Genomic DNA, 19,468 nt, shown 5'->3' on the forward strand with positions numbered 1-19,468 from the left:
AAAGAAAGAAAGAAAGAAAGAAAGAAAGAAAGAAAGAAAGAAAGAAAATAGGAAAGAAAGAAAGAAAGAAAGATAGAAATGTTTCTTTTCCTTGTGATGAGAACTCTTACTCCCCTAACTGCTTTCATATATACCATTCTGTAGGGTTGACTTTCCATCTCCCATTCAGCTAAGCAGGAGGTACTCTGATGGTTCAGCCAACATTTGTATTGCCCTCTCCTTTTTTTCTCCGTTGCCCTTTCTTCCGGGTTTTTAATGTATTCTTAGCTTATTTTTAAATATATTTATATTCTTATAAATACATTCGAGATAATAAATAGCCTCTTAATGTACTGCTATGCTGCATTCCATAAATATCTTATCATTTCCTATTCTATTGAAAGGTTATTTAACAGTTTATTTCCAGACATATGAGATTTTGTTTTTTTTAAGCCATCATATTGTTATTAACTTCAATTTTTATTTCCCCAAGGTCAGAAAACATTGTCTATTTGTTTCTGATTCTTTAGGATATATGGAGGATTTTTTAGAAGTCCGACACAAGGCCAATTTTTGTAAACATTCTCTGTGTGCTCAAAAAGAATATGGATTCTCATATTTTTGCATGTAAAGTTACATATAAAATGCAGGTCTATAATCTTTTATTTGCAATTCTAAAACTCAAAAGTCTCCAAAGTTAAGAATTTTTAAAACTTATTTGTTGGAAAAATCTAAGCTGCCCTGAATGGATTCAGTGACAAAAACCTATCCTGACCTGATAGGCAGGTACTTAGTATCTTTATTTTTTATTTAGTTTTTTAGCTGTAGAAATATTAAGATTTGATCATGGAGTCTTGTGCTAGATCTCTCCAGGGATAATATATAGCATATGTTTTATATCATTTTTCTTTATTACAAAAAAAATCTATATTCTGAAATTCATCTGGTCTTACAGGGTTCAGATAAGACTGTAACCTAAATATATATTAGTTTATTGATCATATTTAAGGCTTTTATCTCTTTGTTTATATTTAAATTTGTTTTGTTATTTTCCGAGAAAAGTATGCCAAACTCTTCACATCAATTTTTGACTCATCTATTCTCAAATTTCTATCAGTTATTGAGTTACATATTTAGGGGCTATTAATGTTTGCTGCATATATGTTCAACTTTTGTATTCATTATCTATTGTTGCATTATAAAATATCACATACATTTTGGCTTAAAATAACACATATTAAAGTGGGTCAGGAATCTAAGTAAAACTTAACTAGATTATTTACTCAGGGTTTCACAAGACTAAACTCAAGATGTCAGCTAGGCTGTATTCTCATCTTGAGGTTTGACTAGAGAATTATCCACTTCCAAGATTCCTCAGAATATTGGCAGAATTAATCTTCTTGTAATGATAGAATTCATGGCAACTTGTTTCTTCAAAGCCAGCAAAGGAGAACAAGAGATAGAGAGAAATTGACAGAGAAAGAAAGAGGTTGCTGGTTCAAATCTCTGAATTCATGAAAAGCATGAGATTTCTTTTAATGAACTCACCTGAAGTAGGTCAGACCCACCCAGAATGACCTCCCTTCAACTTTAAGTCAACTGGTTATAAGTCTTAATTTCTTCATCTTTGTCATATTCTATTAGTTAGAAGCAAGTTACAGGGCCTGACCACAGTCAAGGAGAGAGGATTACACATGGGTGGGGTCACTGGGAAGGGCATCATCTTAAAATTCTGCCTATCCCAACTTTGATATAACATCTTTTTTTATTGTGCCTTTTACAAAAGTATGACATTCCTTTTTGTCCCATATGATATTCTCCCCTATAGATTCTATTTTACCTGACTTTAAAAAAATTCTACTTTGCTACTTTGGTTTTATTTTATTATATTGGTATAAGTACTTATTTTTCATGCCTTTATTAAACTTCTCAGTATCCTTTTGTTTTAAAATACAACATATTTCTGTATATGTTTTAAAAACCAAATCACTAGGTTTAATATTTTCATTGAGGCCAACTATACTAAGATTCATTTTACCGGGCGCCTGGGTGGCTCAGTCGTTAGGCGTCTGCCTTCGGCTCAGGTCATGATCCCAGGGTCCTGGGATCGAGTCCCACATCAGGCTCCCTGCTCGGCAGGAAGCCTGCTTCTTGCTCTCCCACTCCCCCTGCTTGTGTTCCTGCTCTCGCTATCTCTCTCTCTGTCAAATAAATAAATAAAATCTTTAATAAAAAAAAAAGATTCATTTTACCATCTTTTTTCATATTTCTACTTTCCATATTTTTAAATATAGTTTTTTTAATTCCACTTTTTGAAAGCTATGTATCCTATTTGTAATTTTCTGGTCTCTCATATGTATTCATCACATTTTTAATATTAAATTGTTATACATAGCCCAACTGACCCTTGTCTTTTAAGTCCCCATAAATATGGCTCCTAGTTTTTCCTCTAGAATGTTCAAATAAGGAACAAACACTTGGGAAAAAACAGAAATAAGGTTTGTGCTGGGAGCAGGCTAAAGAGGAGCATGAAATGACTGAAGGACAAATGAGATACACAAGAGACTAGAAAAGAAACCTGGGAAGCAGGATCCCATAAACAGACTATGAAGCCATGTCTTAGGTAGATGAAGTCATTTTAGGACTCTATAAAGATAATATAGTCTAAGCATTTAGCATAGAAAATACATGGGAAAAACATCCAAGGTAATGGGTTTTGGTGAGGGCAAGAACTTTGGAGTGAAACTGGCAACATGTGAAAGTGATTGCTTAGGTTCAGATAAAGCCAGGCACCACAGTACAAGAGAGAGATCGAGATAAGGTTGAGAAACACAAGATAAAATACTCACCAAAATTACTTCCAAAATTGTGCAGTTTTATGAGCTTCCAGATGGCATGCTATTAATTGCCTTATCATACATCCATGTAACATATTCTTTATTTGGTATCACCTTGGTTCTGATTATTTATTTACTTTTTGACATTTACATTAACATCTTTCTCTTAGGATATCTGTTCCATTCATATATTCTGTTTTTTCTCAAGAAAAATGAGAATTTTTTAAAAAGCATGATCCAAATGTAATTGAAATACTGGGTGCCATCCAGTATCAATTCCATTCCATGATATTGCTTCAAAACACACACACACACACACACACAAATGTTGAGATTTGAATTGATTGTTTGAAAAGTTCAACAAAATTGACAAACCATTAGCTAGACTAAAAAAACAGAAGATCCAAATAAGAAAAAGCAGAAATGAAAGCGGAAATATTAGTTGATGCCACAGAAATGAAAAGTATCATAAGAGACTATTATAAACAATTATGCACCAACAAATTAAATAACCTAAAATAAATGGATAAATATCCAGCTTCCCAAGACTGTATCATAAAGAAATAAAAAATCTGTACAGACTTAAAGATAATATGCGGATTAGATTGCTAATCAAAAACCTCCCAACAAAGAAAAGCCTAGCACCAGATTGCTTCAAGCAGCATTCTACAAAATATTTAAAGAAGAATTAAAAGCAATTCTTCTGAAACTCTTAAAAAATTGCAGAGGAGGAAACACTTCCAAACTCATTTTATGAGGCCAGCATTACCCTGATACCAAAACCAGACAAAGATACTACAAGAAAAGAAAATCATGGACCACTAACTCTGATGAATATTAATGCAAAATCATCAACAAATTCTAGCAAGCAGAATTCAAAAGCAGGTTAAAGGGATCATATACCAGGAACAAGTGGAACTTTTTCCTGGAATGCAAAAGTGTTTCAATATACAAAAATCAACCAGTATAATACACCACATTAACAGAGTGAAGGACAAAAATTACATGATCATCTCAACTGAGGCAGAAAAAAACATCTGACAAAATTCAGTATCCTTTTATGATAAAAAACAATCCTCCTTTTAGGTATAGAAGGAACCTCAACATAATAAAGGCCATATATGAAAAACCCACAGCTGACATTATATTCAACAATGAAAAACTGAAAGTTTTTCCTCCAAGATCAGGAATAAGGCAAGTATGCCTACTTTCACCACTTCTGTTCAGAATAGTACTTGAAGTCCTAGCCAGAGCAATTAGGTAGGAAAAAGAAATAAAAGGCACCCAATTTGGAAAGTAAGAAGTCATCTGTTGGCAGATGACATGAACTTATACATTGAAAACCCTAAGGTTTCCATAAAAAAATTAGAACTAATAGACAAATTCACCAAATTTGGCATTTCTATACACTAACAACGAAAACAATCCAAAAACAAAATTAAGAGATAATCCCATTCACAATAGCATCAAAAAGAATAAAATTCTTTTGAATAAACTTAACGAAGGAGAAAAAGGACTTATACAATGAAAATGACAAAACACTGGCTTAAAAGAAGAAGGTGGAGGAGAAGACGACACAAATAAATGGAAAGACATTCATGTTCATGGATTGGAAGACTTAATATTGTTAAAATGTTCATACTACTAAAAGCAATCTACAGATTCAATGCAATCTCTTTCAAAATCCCAAAGGCATTTTTTTTCAGAAATAGGAAAAAAACCCACTAAAATTCATATGGAATCTCAAAGAACCATAAATAGCCCAAACAATCTTAAGAAAGAAAAACAGAGTCAGAAGTCTCATACTTCCTGATTTCAAAACATACTGCAAAAACTACAGTAAACCAAGTAGTATGGAATTGGCATAAAGATAGACATATAAACCAATGGAACAGAATAAAGAGCCTAAAAATAAACCTTTGTGTATATGGTCAAATGATCTTCAACAAAGGTACTAAGACAACACAATGGGGAAAGGATAGCCTCTTCAACAAATGTTGCTGGGAAAAGTGGATATCCACATGCAAAGATAGGAAGTAGGGCCCTTACTTTACACCAAATAACTCAAAAACTAATTCAACATGGATAAGATACTTAATTGTAAAACCTAAGACCTGGAACTATAAAACTCCTAGAAGAAAACTAGGAGAAAAGTTTCATGAAATTGGGTCTGGTGATGATTTCCTGGATATAACACCAAAAGCATATGCAACGAAAGCAAAAATAAATAAGCAGTACTACATCAACCTAAAAAAGCTTCTGTGCAGCAAGAAAACCATCAACAAAATAGAAAGACAACCTGTGGAATGGGAGAAAATATTTGTAAACCATAAATCTTAAAGGGTTAATATCAAAAATATAAAAAGAACTACAACTCAACAACAAAAAAACCAAATTACCCAATCAAAAAAAAGTGTAAAAAATTTTAGATGTATATGTGTGTATATATATATGCATACATATATATATATATATCTGTTATATACAGAGATATAACAAATGGTCAAAAGTGTAAGAAAAGATGCTCAACTGCTGTGAAGTGTACAACACTGTTGAATCACAGATCTGTACCTCTGAAGCAAATAATACATTATATGTTAAAAAAAAAAAAAGAAGAAGAAGACAGCAGGAGGGGAAGAATGAAGGGGGGGAAATCGGAGGGGGAGACGAACCATGAGAGACTATGGACTCTGAGAAACAAACTGAGGGTTCTAGAGGGGAGGGAAGTGGGGGGATAGGTTAGCCTGGTGATGGGTATTAAAGAGGGCACATTCTGCATGGAGCACTGGGTGTTATATGCAAATAATGAATCATGGAACACTACATCAAAAACTAATGATGTAATGTATGGTGATTAACATAACATAATAAAAAAAAAGAAAAGATGCTCAACATCACTGATCATTATGGAAATGCAAATCATAACAACAATGAAATAGCACCTCATACCCATTAGGATGGCCCTATCAAAAACAGAAAATAAAAAGTGTTGATGAGGATATAGAGAAATTGAAAACCTTTGTGCACTGTTGATGGGAATGTAAAAAGGTGCAGCCACCTTGGAAAACAGTTCTGTGATTCATAAAATAATTGAAAGCAGAATTTTCACATGATCCAAAAATCCCACTTCTTGATATATATCCAAAAGAACTAAAAATACGATCTCAAGGAGATATTTGCATGCCCATATGCACTGCATCATTATTCACAATAGCTAAGAGATGTAAGTGACCTAGATGTCCACTGAAGGATGAATGGATTTGGAAAATGTGGTATGTTAATATAATGGAATATTATTCAGGCTCCAAAAGAAGACAATCCTGTCATATCCTACTACATGGATGAAGTTTGAGGATACTATGCTCAGTGAAATAAGCCAGTCTCAAAAAAATGAATACTGCATGATTCCACTTATATGGTATTTAAGTAGTCAAACTCTTAAAAATAGAAAGTAGAATGGCATTAACTAGGGGCTGAGGTAGAGGAAAAGAGGAGTTGTTATTCAGTGAGTGTTGTTTCACTTTTGCCAGATGAAAAAGTTCTAGTGATCTGTTGCACAACAAAGTGGACATAATTAACACTACTATGCTGTACACTTAAAAACAATTAAGATGGTAATTTTTATGTTATATCTTTTTTTACCACAATAAAAAAAGACTGGGATTTGAAGTCTTCAACTGGAAATGTTTTACGTACTTTGAGCATAAAAAATAATAGTTATAGGTTAAAGTTTGCCAGAGGGGAGGAGGGTAGGGGGATGAGTGAAATAGATAAAGGAGATTAAGAATACACTCACCTTGAAGAGCACTGAGTAATGTATAGAATTGTTAAATCATTATACTGTACACCTAAAACTAATATAATGTTAATTATACTTAAATTAAAAAAGAATAATAATAAAGGTTATAGATAATAATACAAGGATGCCATGAGTTAACAGAGATAGTTGAGACAGAGAGAGAGAGGGAGAGAGAAAAACTCTAATAAATGTGGAAAAATTGATAGAATTTTTTAAAAATGAATTCTACAACCTCCAATTTAATAATTGACTCATCAAAGATGTAAGACTGTTGAGTGAAAAATTGTTGAAAACAGAATTTTTACATGGACTCAAGCTATTGCCCTATATTACTTACAATTAGAAAGGAGAGAATATGCTTTCACAATGGAGATATCTGGCAGTCAGCAGATTAACCAAATAACAGTTGGACATCTGGTAATTATGTGATACAATAAAAATTACATAACATCATCTAGAATTCTTGACAAAAATGTTTAACTTTAATCTAATCATGAAGAAATAATCAGATAAACCCATAATGTGAGACATTTTATATGACAACTGGCCTAAATGCCTCAAAAATTCAATGTCAGGGGGAAAAAATGGGAGTAGGCAGAACACTGTTCTAAATGGAAAGATACTAAGGAGACACAGCCATTCAAACATAAGATATGAATCTTGAATGGATCTTGGATTTTAAATATATATATAAAAGAACTAGCTCTAAAATATTTTTGAAGCCATTGGAGAAATTTGAATATGAGATGATATTTTATATTGCTGAATTATTGTTAAAATTTCTTATGCTCAATAACGGCTGCATAGGAGAATATTTATTCTTAGAAGTTACATGCTAAAATATTTGGGGTTGAGGTACCATGATGTCCGCAATTTACTTTCAAATGATTCACCAAATGACATTTGTGTGTAGAAGGAGAAAAGCAAATGTGGCAAAAATCATAAAAATAAGTGGATCTATATAAAGGGTATACAAGTGTTCCATTTTTTAAATTTTCAAAATGCGAAACCAGCAGAAATGAAGAAACACAGATTTCTACTGTATTGTTTGGGGAAATAGAGGAAGGAAATATATTGTGCATGAACAAACTTTCCAAGTATCTCCTTTACGCATCTCTGCTCTTTCACCCCATTTCAACTCCTGACTGAAGCTACCACTTTTTCCCCTCTCATTCTCTCTCCTCTTCTCTCCCTCCCTCCTTCATTCATTCCATCAATCACTCACAGGCCACACACACACACACACACACACACACACACACACCTAAACACACATCCCTTGTAAAATCCATTCAGATTGCCCACTGTCCTCTACAAAAAAAAGCTAGGTAATCTGCCCAGCAGCTGCATTATGACAGGGTACTGCATATTTCTTTGTAAAAAGTTAGGTTAGCAAGGTGAAGAAAAAGCTAAATTCATCCTTACCAACAAAGACTGACATGAATTCATAGGAAAAATAAGGTTCTTGCTTTCTCAATCCATCACATGCAGCCCTAAACTTTTGACCACTCTACGGGAGGATCTATGAAAAGTGTTTGAGGGCCAACTGGAAGTTGAGAAGTTGACCTTCAAATACTGCCAAGCCCCTGACAATTGGGTTAGAAATGGTTGTAGTTTAAAAGTTTGCCACAGTAGCAAAGCAGGCAAAGAGCTAATGAAAGAATTTAACAGACTCAGGGAACTCCAAACACACAAAATTAACCCCTCAAGTAGTACATATATTGTTAAAGTCACCTCTGTGCTAACAGTGCAGAATGATAAATGCTCAGGCATGCCTCTTACACCCTACAGACTGTGAATGATATGTAGATTGGGAAGGGAAAAGCAACCTCATTGTGGGCAGAACAAAATGATTAGAAGGACTCTGTAGTCAAAAGATGTTTGGTTAAGAAAATACTAAACCTTGGAGTCAAAACCTTTAATAATAAAGTAAACTAAGTTTACCACAAGCTTAGTTTGCTATGCTCTTTCTCCCCTAATAATAGTCAATAGTACTAATACATAAAAGGCCAAGAGTTTTATATGATGTTTATTTTTATTGGCTTTGAGACATCCATATTTATAGACATGGGACCCACAGGGTCATGTAGAGCTGGAAATTATCTTCTGTCCTTGTTGGCTTTCTTTTGCTATGTGTGAGGCAATGCTAGACTTCTTTTAAAACTTCCTTACTTATCTAGGAAAAGAATGGTGTGATCATTAGCTGTTTTCTTCAATAAAATCCAAGTCTGCAAACTTCACAGCTAAGCCTTCATAAGAAATGCAAAGTATTCAAAGCTATGGGTGTTTCCCTCCATTTCTGGTACAAACATTTGTCACAGATTATTATTGTGATGCAATGCAAAATGTATGCCTAAAGGAGCAAAACCTGGTTGATTTAAGAACTGATTATTATTGCTCTACATTTTCAGTGTCTATATTGTCATGTTTGCCTATTTATTCTGTTCCAAAGTTGCATCTATGTGGCTAAAGAAACATTTGTAGAGCAGCTGATTCAGACACCACACAAACAGCATGGGGCAAAAAAGCAAATTAGCAGTAAGTTTAGCAAATAGAATATAACAGATGTCTGCTATAAACATAAAAAAACAAGATAAAACAAAATAAAACAGAAAAATGTAACTATCTAAAATGAGTATAAAATGAAATGATCACCAATTAACTCTAAGTAGAACTGAATGACTTCTAAGATGCTGGTTAGGGGAAATTTCCTCTTATTGAAGATAAAAAGAAATGTTCCCAAGAAAAAACTTGGTGTTTTACCCTATTCAGAATTATAATGGACAAAAACTAGCAAGAGGTTGGTACTATCCTGTAGATAGGAAAAGTTGACACTTGAGGTTTATCTTAATAATATGCTTATTTTAAAGCAGTGTTTATAAAAAAAAAATAGAGAACTACAATTTTAGGCTCGTGTGTTCATTCCAAATTATTTCAACTCTCCAATTTATTTAAAAAATAAATTAAGACAAGTCACACTTTAAGTAAAAGTTATTGTGCTTTTGCAGATCCAAAATATGTAACTGTGTATTTTAGAACACACATATACACACACACAGAGAACACAGCATACCATTTGAAATCATATTTAAGATGTATCTAGAACAGCAATGAGCAAAATGTGTTTGAAGAAATGCAAAAGCACTAAAAGTTATGACAAAGGGTGTTAAAATTGTCCAAATTTTTTAAAAATATACATTTAAAACATACATTTATGGCATCAATTGCTTTGTATTGGGAGGTTTACTAAATCAAGCAACAGTAACAATTTCAAAGACTGCAGTTCATTGCACTAGAGCTCCATATCTCCAGAACAAATTTCTCAGGACATGCTGTAGTGAGAAAGTGTTATATGTCACATATGGGAGGAATTCTGGCTCTTCACTGCAGGACTCCTGTGAAACCATTTTTTTACAGTGTTTTCTAAAACTCCAGGTGTTTGCCCATAGCATCTTTCTTTGTGGAGTCTCTTCAGGGACCAGCGTCTGGAGGCACACATTTTGGTAATCTCTTCCCTGGAAAATTGAAGGTTTACGATGGTAGTTGAAGCCCTAGGTGTAGATAAGATGGCACACTAGTTTTCAAGGACTGCCATTAAGAAAGTACTACAAAGTATCTTAAAAAGAAATGTAATGTGTTACAATCCTGGACATTAGAAGTCTGAGATCAAGGTGTAGGCCAGGGCAGCTCCCTCTGAAGGCTCTAAGGATCTGTTCCAGGCCTCCCTTTTAGCTTCTGGCAGTCCCTGACTTGTGGTTGCAACTCCAATCTTCATATGAAGTTCTGCCCGTGTCTGTGCCTCTGTCCAAATTACCGCTTCACATTTCACTCATCACAAGCAGTTTCTATTGTTAACTCATGCTTCAGTTTACCTTTTTCAACTTTTGTGAGGAAAAGAAACCACTGTCATACAAAAGAAATATTAGCAGTATTTCATTTCATATTCAAGTAAACTGTGAGCTGGAGATCCTGGTGCATATTTTGTAATACCTTGAAGTAAAACTAGTCTCTCCCTTCTTCTGAATGACAATGGAATTCTCTAGACCATATATTTTATCATTTAAAAATATTCCATTTATCTTTTATTATGTATATTGCCTTGTCATTATGTTCCAGCAATTTCAATAAGTCTCAATTGGAGTTGCAATTCATTAAGATTATAAGTCTCTAGACAGCAACAGTACATTCCATGTCAATTTTATATCCTCAGTATTGCTTATCTTAGAGCTCAATGCAAAGTTACATGCTCAATAGAAACTTGTTTAAGAAATTAAATTATTAACTACTCTCCAAAGAGAAATCGCCAATAATCATAAACGGCAAAGTCATCCAAAACTTTACACTGAAGAAAACAAGAATGAACCTACTCCCAAGCCTTTTCTAACTGTAAAGTATATATAAAAGTTATGAGTTTTCATCATTGAAATTTTTGTCACACAATGGCTTCTGCCTTGGAATCTGACTGCTCTCTTCCCATACTTTCCAATGACTGCTTCTTGGCTTCCTTTACTGATTCGCATCTCTGTCCTTCCCCTAAAGGGTGGCATTCCCCAAGTTCCTATGGTTGGACTGATTCACATCTTCTAAATCGTCTCCCTAGACAATATTCACATATTTCAGTTGTCAACTCCAAAGCAAACTCTACTTAAGTATTTTTCCCTAGATCTGACCTCTTTTCTTAAGCACAGAGAAAAATGTCCAGTTTTCACTTACCCACACTTGAACTTGTTATTGTCCCTAAAAACATCAATTATTTCTTCTGTAACCTATATTTTGAGGAAATGAGAGAGTATCCAATAGTCATTTTTGTTTTATTCTTCTCTTTCAGCTCCTACATCCAAAATACTAAGTCTTGATGGATCTATCTCCATATGCCATTTATACTCTCTTCCCTTCTTCCACTGTCATTAATGCTGATCTGTTTCAGACCCTCAGTAGCTTTGCCTGAACTACTACAGGAATTTCCTTTATTCACTTGACTGCTCTGCTCATTCTTTTGCCATCCCAAACTACCTTCCAAATTGCAACTATGCTGGATCTCTCCCATTTGTCCCTTCAAATCTACTCTCTACCCTTACACACATTGATATGTCCCCCTGGAAGCTGAGCTATATGGAATATGTCAACAAGAATTCTTGTCCTTTAGCTTCCCATTGGTTTTTACCAATGAGAAATGCTGGTAGGAGTTCAAAGGGTAAACAAACTGAATCCAGGTTATTTATTGCCTAGATGCCTTTGGGGTTTTTTGTTTTTTTTTCTTTTTTCTTTTTTTAAATATTATTTTAATATGTTAGTCACCATACATTACATCATTAGTTTTTGATGTAGTGTTCCATGATTCATAGTTTGCGTATAACACCCAGTGCCCTTCTTAATACCCATCACCAGACTAACCCATCCCCCCACCCCCCTCCCCTCTAAAACCCTCAGTTTGTTTCTCAGAGTCCATAGTCTCTCATGGTTTGTCCCCCTCTCCAATTCTCCCCTCCTTCATTTTTCCCTTCCTACTATCTTCTTTTTTTTTTTTAACATATAATGTATTATTTGTTTTAGAGGTACAGGTCTGTGATTCATCAGTCTTACACAATTCACAGCGCTCACATACACAGAACATACCCTCCCCAAAGTCTATCACCCAGCCACCACATCCCTCCCACCCCCCTCCACTCCAGCAACCCTCATTTTGTTTCCTGATTTAAGAGTCTCTTATGGTTTATCTCCCTCTCTGGTTTCATCTTGTTTCATTTTTTTCCTCCCTTCCCCTATGCTCCACTGTCTTGTTTCTTAAATTCCTCATATCAGCGAGATCATACGATACTTGTCTTTCTCTGATTGACGTATTTCGCTTAGCATAATATGCTCAAGTTCCATCCATGTCATTGCAAATGGCAAGATTTCATTTTTTGATGGCTTCATAATATTCCATCATATATATATATATATATATATATATATATATATATACACACACATCTTTTTTATCCATTCATCTGTCGATGGACATCTGGGCTCTTTCCATAGTTTTGCTATTGTGGACGTTGCTGCTATAAACATTGGGGTGCAGGTGCCCCTTCAGATTACATTTGTATCTTTGGGGTAAATACTCAATAGTGCAATTGCTGGGTCATAGGGTAGCTCTATTTTCAACTTCTTGAGGAACCTCCATACTGTTTTCCAGAATGCTGCACCAGCCTGCATTCCTACCAACAGTGTAGGAGGGTTCCCCTGTCTCTGCATCCTTGCCAATATCTGTCATTTCCTGACTTGTTAATTTTAGCCATTCTGACTGGTGTGAGGTGGTATCTCACTGAGGTTTTGATTTGGATTTCCCTGATGCTGAGTGATGTTGAACACTTTTTCATGTGTCTGTTAGCCATTTGTATGTCTTCTTTGCAGAAATGTCTGTTCATGTCTTCTGCCCATTTCTCGATTGGATTCTTTGTTCTTTGGGTATTGAGTTTGATGAGTTCTTTATAGATTTTGGATGCTAGCCCTTTATCTGATATGTCATTTGCAAATATCTTCTCCTATTCTGTCGGTTGTCTTTTGGTTTTGTTGACTGTTTCCTTTGCTGTGCAAAAGCTCTTTATCTTGATGAAGTCCCAATAGTTCATTTTTGCCTTTGCTTCCCTTGCCTTTGGCGATATGTCTAGGGAGAAGTTGCTGCGGCTGGGATCGAAGAGATTGCTGCCTGTGTTCTCCTCTAGGATTTTGATGGATTCCTGTCTCATCTCACATTTAGGTCTTTCATCCGTTTTGAGTCTATTTTTTGTGTGTGCTGTAAAGAAATGGTCCACTTTCATTCTTCTGTATACGACTGTCCAATTTTCCCAACATCATTTGTTAAAGAGACTGTCTTTTTTCCATTGGACATTCTTTCCTGCTTTGTCAAATATTAGTTGACCATAGAGTTGAGGGTCCATTTCTGGGCTCTCTATTCTGTTCCATTGATCTATGTGTCTGTTCTTATGCTGGTACTATACTGTCTTGATGATGACAGCTTTGTAATAGAGCTTGAGGTCCGGAATTGTGATGCCACCAGCTTTGCTTTTCTTTCTCAACATTCCTCTGGCTATTCGGGGTCTTTTATGGTTCCATACAAATTTTAGGATTATTTGTTCCATTTCTTTGAAAAAAGTGGATGGTATTTTGATAGGGATTGCATTAAATGTGTAGATTGCTCTAGGTAGCATTGACATCTTCACAATATTTGTTCTTCCAATCCATGAGCATGGAATGTTTTTCCGTTTCTTTGTGTCTTCCTCAATTTCTTTCATGAGTATTCTATAATTTTCTGAGTACAGATTCTTTGCCTCTTTGGTTAGATTTATTCCTAGGTATCTTATGGTTTTGGGTGCAATTGTAAATGGGATCAACTCCTTAATTTCTCTTTCTTCTGTCTTGTTGTTGGTGTATAGGAATGCCACTGATTTCTGTGCATTGATTTTTATATCCTGCCACTTAGCTGAATTCCTGTATGCGTTCTAGCTGTTTTGGGGTGGAGTCTTATGGGTTTTCCACATAAAGTATCATATCATCTGCAAAGAGTGAGAGTTTGACTTCCTCTTTGCTGATTTGGATGTCTTTTATTTCTTTTTGTTGTCTGATTGCTGAGCCTAGGAATTCTAGTACTATGTTGAATAGAGTGGTGATAGTGGACATCCCTGCCATGTTCCTGACCTTAGGGGGAAAGCTCTCAGTTTTTCCCCATTGAGAATCATATTGGCTGTGGGTTTTTCATAGATGGCATTTATGATATTGAGGTATGTACCCTCTATCCCTACATTCTGAAGAGTTTTAATCAAGAAAGGATGCTGTACTTTGTCAAATGCTTTTCTGCATCTATTGAGAGGATCATATGGTTCTTATTCTTTCTTTAGTTAATGTATTGTATCACATTGATTGATTTGCGGATGTTGAACCAACCTTGCAGCCCAGGAATAAATCCCACTTGGTCATGATGAATAATCCTTTTAATGTGCTGTTGGATCCTATTGGCTAGTATTTTGGTGAGAATTTTTGCATCCATGTTCATCAGGGATATTGGTCTGTAATTCTTTTTGATGGGGTCTTTGTCTGGTTTGGGGATCAAGGTAATGGTGGCCTCATAAAACGAGTTTGGAAGTTTTCCTTCCATTTCTATTTTTTGGAACAGTTTCAGAAGAATAGGTATTAATTCTTTTTTAAATGTTTGGTAGAATTCCCCTGGGAAGCCATCTGGCCCTGGGCTCTTGTTTGTTGGGAGATTTTTGATGACTGCTTCAATTTCCTTACTGGTTATGGGTCTGTTCAGATTTTCTATTTTTTCCTGGTTCAGTGTTGGTAGTTTATATGTCTCTAGGAATGCATCCCTTTCTTCCAGATTGTCTAATTTGCTGGCATATAGTTGCTCATAATATGTTCTTATAATTGTTTGTATTTCTTTGATGTTGGTTGCGATCTCTCCTCTTTCATTCATGATTTGATTTATTTGGGTTGTTTCTCTTTTCTTTTTGATAAGTCTGGCCAGGGGTTTATCAATCTTATTTGTTCTTTCAAAGAACCAGCTCCTAGTTTCGTTGATCTGTCCTACTGTTCTTTTGGTTTCTATTTCATTGATTTCTGCTCTGATCTTTATTATTTCTCTTCTCCTCTTGGCTTTAGGCTTTATTTGCTATTCTTTCTCCAGCTCCTTTAGGTGTAGGGTTAGGTTGTGTATTTGAGACCTTTCTTGTTTCTTGAGAAAGGCTTGTATTGCTATATACTTTCCTCTTAAGACTGCCTTTGTTGTATCCTAGAGATGTTGACGGGTTTTGTTTTCATTTTCATTTGTTTCCATGAATTTTTAAAATACTTCTTTAATTTCCTGGTTGACCTATTCATTCTTTAGAAGGATGCTCTTTAGCCTCCATGTATTTGAGTTCTTCCCAACTTTCCTCTTGTGATTGAGTTCTAGTTTCAAAGCACTGTGGTCCGAAAATATGCAGGGAATGATCCTAATCTTTTGGTACTGGTTGAGACCTGATTTGTGATCCAGGATATGATCTATTCTGGAGAATGTTCCATGGGCACTAGAGAAGAATGTGTATTCTGTTGCTTTGGGATGGAATGTTCTGAATATATCTGTGCCAAGCCCATTTGGTCCAGTATGTCACTTAAAGCCTTTATTTCCTTGTTGATCTTTTGCTTAGATGATCTGTCCATTTGAGTGAGGGGCGTGTTAAAGTCCCCTACTATTATTGTATTGTTGTTGATGTGTTTCTTTGATTTTGTTATTAACTGGCTTATATAATTGGCTGCTCCCATGTTAGGGGCATAGATATTTACAACTGTAAGATCTTCTTATTGGATATACCCTTTAGTAGGATGTAGTGTCCTTCCTCATCTCTTATTACAGTCTTTGGTTTAAAATCTAATTTGTCTGTTATAAGGATTGCCACCCCAGCTTTCTTTTGATGTCCATTAGCATGGTAAATAGTTTTCCACCCCCTCACTTTCAATCTGGAGGTGTCTTTGCATCTAAAATGAGTCTCTTGCAGACAGTATATCGATGGGTCTTGTTTTTTTTTATCCAGTCTGATAGCCTGTGTCTTTTGATTGGGGCATTTAGCCCATTTACATTCAGGGTAACTATTGAAAGATATGAATTCAGTGCCATTGTATTGCCTGTAAGGTAACTGTTACTGTATATTGTCTCTATCCCTTTCTGGTCTGTGTTACTTTTAGGCTCTCTCTTTGCTTAGAGGACCCCTTTCAATATTTCTTGCAGGGCTGGTTTGGTGTTCGCAAATTCTTTTAGTTTTTGTTTGCCCTGGAAGCTTTTTATCTCTCCTTCTCTTTTCAATGACAGCCTACCTGGATATAGTATTTTTGGCTGCATATTTTTCTCGTTTAGTGCTCTGAATATATCATGCCAGTCCTTTCCAGCCTGCCAGGTCTCTGTGGATAGGTCTGCTGCCAAACTAATATTTCTACCATTATAGGTTACAGACCTCTTGTCCCAAGCTGCTTTCAGGATTTTCTCTTTGTCTCTGAGACTTGTTAAGCTTTACTATTAGATGTCAGGGTGTTGACCTATTTTTATTGATTTTGAGGGGGGTTTCTCTGTGCCTCCTGGATTTTGATGCCTGTTTCCTTCCCCAAATTAGGGAAGTTCTCTGCTATAATTTGCTCCAATATACCTTCTGCCCCTCTCTCTCTTTCTTCTTCTTCTGGGATCCCAATTATTCTAATATTGTTTTGTCTTATGGTATCACTTATCTCTTGAATTCTGGCCTTGTGGTCCAGTAGTTGTTTATCTCTTTTTTTCTCAGCTTCTTTATCCTCTATTTGGTCTTCTATATCACTAATACTCTCTCTGCCTCATTTATCCTAACAGTTAGAGCCTCCATTTTTTATTGCACCTCATTAATAGCCTTTTTGATTTCAACTGTGTTAGATTTTAGTTCTTTTATTTCTCTAGAAAGGGATTCTCTAGTATCTTCCATGCTTTTTTCAAGCCCAGCTAGTATCTTTATAATCATCATTCTGAACTCTAGTTCCAACATTTCACTAATATCTGTATTGATTAGGTCTCTGGCAGTCAGTACTGCCTCTTGTTCTTTTTTTTGAGATGAGTTTTTCTGTCTTGTCATTTTTTTCCAGAGGAGAATAGATGAATGAGAGAACAAAATGTTAAATGGGTAACAACGACCCCGGAAAAATATACACAAATAATATAAGGTTAGGAAGGTGGCTGTAGTATACAAAGCACAGTGGTTTTCAAAGTGCTATTCCAGAAACAGCAGCAGAGGCATCACCTGGAAATTTGTTAAGCATTCTCAGGCTGCACCCCAGACCTTTTGGATCAGAATATCTGGGTCTTCACCTGCCTTGATGTCTTCAATCAGGTGGTGCTCTTTACACAGATCTCTCTCCAGATTTTATTATTTAGAGTTGTAGATGGTAAAACCCTGCCTCCAGCCCCAGTTTCAAGGCCTAGAGGCTATATTTCTTTGATTTCCATACATTTGCCAAATTCTTTTGCAGAATTCCTTTATTAAATTCCTATTGAATTACCTGATTGGAATATGCCATCTGTTTCATAACTGATGCATTAACCAAAACAAACAAACAAAAATTATGTCACTTCTGTAACAAAATCTTAAAATTTTTTCCATTGTTTAAGTGTGAAAGTCAGTAGAATGGCATTCAAAGTCTTCCACAATTTGTCCTGCCATTCCTCTCCCATTATAACCACACCACTCCCTATCACTGATCTAGGCTCAGGCTCACTGTAGTTTACTCAATTCCCTAAAAAGCCATATATTTTTATGCACTGTGCCCCTCTATTCCTTCTATTTCTGGTGAAATGCTACTTATTTTTCAATGCCCAGTTAAAAATTCTTTCAATAAAGACTCTCAATTGAAAGTATATCTTACTTATCTGTTTTTCCAAAATCTATTGCATTATTGGTTATGTTCTGGCTTAAACTATTATATTAGTACTATTTTAAGTTATGGACTATGTATTAACACTTTTGTGTGTTCATATGGAAATGTTCCCTTTTTTTGTTTGTTTTTTTGTTTGACATCTGTATTAAGCACACCAAAAGAATAGATAGCTTTCTGTGAAGGCCCAAGTTTTTAGGAGGAAATGTGGCTGAGCTGGGTGAATACACAATTGTAGTTCTGCCAATCACACAAAACCACCATATCCCCAATCAAATACCAACGTCTACGCTATTGAGCATTATCATAATGTGATAATACTGATAGGAAAATACAGATGACAGAGCTAAAACAGAAGGGCTTATATGTAATTCTTGGTGAAAGAAAAATAATCTTCAACAAACATAATTTTAAAATGACATCCTAATTTCAGTGAAGAGAAAGCTGGGGACATAGGCAAGGGTCACAGATGGAGTCAAGTTAAAATATTCTTCTATGCTTTGATTCATAACTCTGTGAACTAGGAAAGGAAGTTGAGAAATTCCCCCAAGAGAACCAAGGGATTTCCTACTTGGTTATGCTGTGCTGAGAATGTTGAATAAATGTCACCTCAATGTTTTTCCATTACTAACATTCAAATTTGTCTGATCTTCTGGGTCCACAATCAAATTTGAGACACATATATCAACAACTGCAAAAGATACTAACCCTTGAGGACTTAGTTTCTATCTTAGGCTAAATTTAAACCTAGGTCAAGTTCAGCAAGAGGAATAAGTTTCCATATTTAAAAAAGAAATTTTAAATCAGCACTTACAAGGGCTTACATTACTTAAATGTGAATGATGAAATTGGAGAATATCTATTCTACATTAAATGATTAAAGTGAATACTTAAGAGGCAATTATGAGTTTGGAACTATATATACTGAACTCCAAAAAATGTGGAAAGAGACAAAAATAGCCATGTAGATATTTGGGCTATAACATGAAATACAATTAGATATTTCAAAACAATAAGAGAATTGACAAAACTTTTCACTCTTTTTTCAAATTGTTATGTCTTTATATACCAAGTTGAAAAAGCATTACTTAAAACCAGACCTGAATAAACTAGCATTTGCAGTCACATGCATTTAGTGCTTAGTTGGTATCTGGCTCCTTAACCACATTTGCATGCAGAGGAAATACTCAACATGAAATGAAGGATGGTGGGACAAAAAGTAATAGCAATGTACTTGGAACATCAAGCCTCATCTAGAATTTCCCTTGAATCAGGCCTTTTCTTAAAGTTAGGGACAAACATCTAAGGCCGCATGGGAATGTTGAGAGCACAAAGCCCAGACCAAGGCTTGGTGGAAGAAAACATACATGCCAGCAGGGATCGCCCCTGTTTTACCAACTCGTGTCATTGCCATCTCTAATTTTGTGGATCTCTGTCTTGCCTT

Source organism: Neomonachus schauinslandi, chromosome 3 (genome assembly GCF_002201575.2).
Source record: "Neomonachus schauinslandi chromosome 3, ASM220157v2, whole genome shotgun sequence".
Taxonomy (NCBI): Eukaryota; Metazoa; Chordata; class Mammalia; order Carnivora; family Phocidae; genus Neomonachus; species Neomonachus schauinslandi.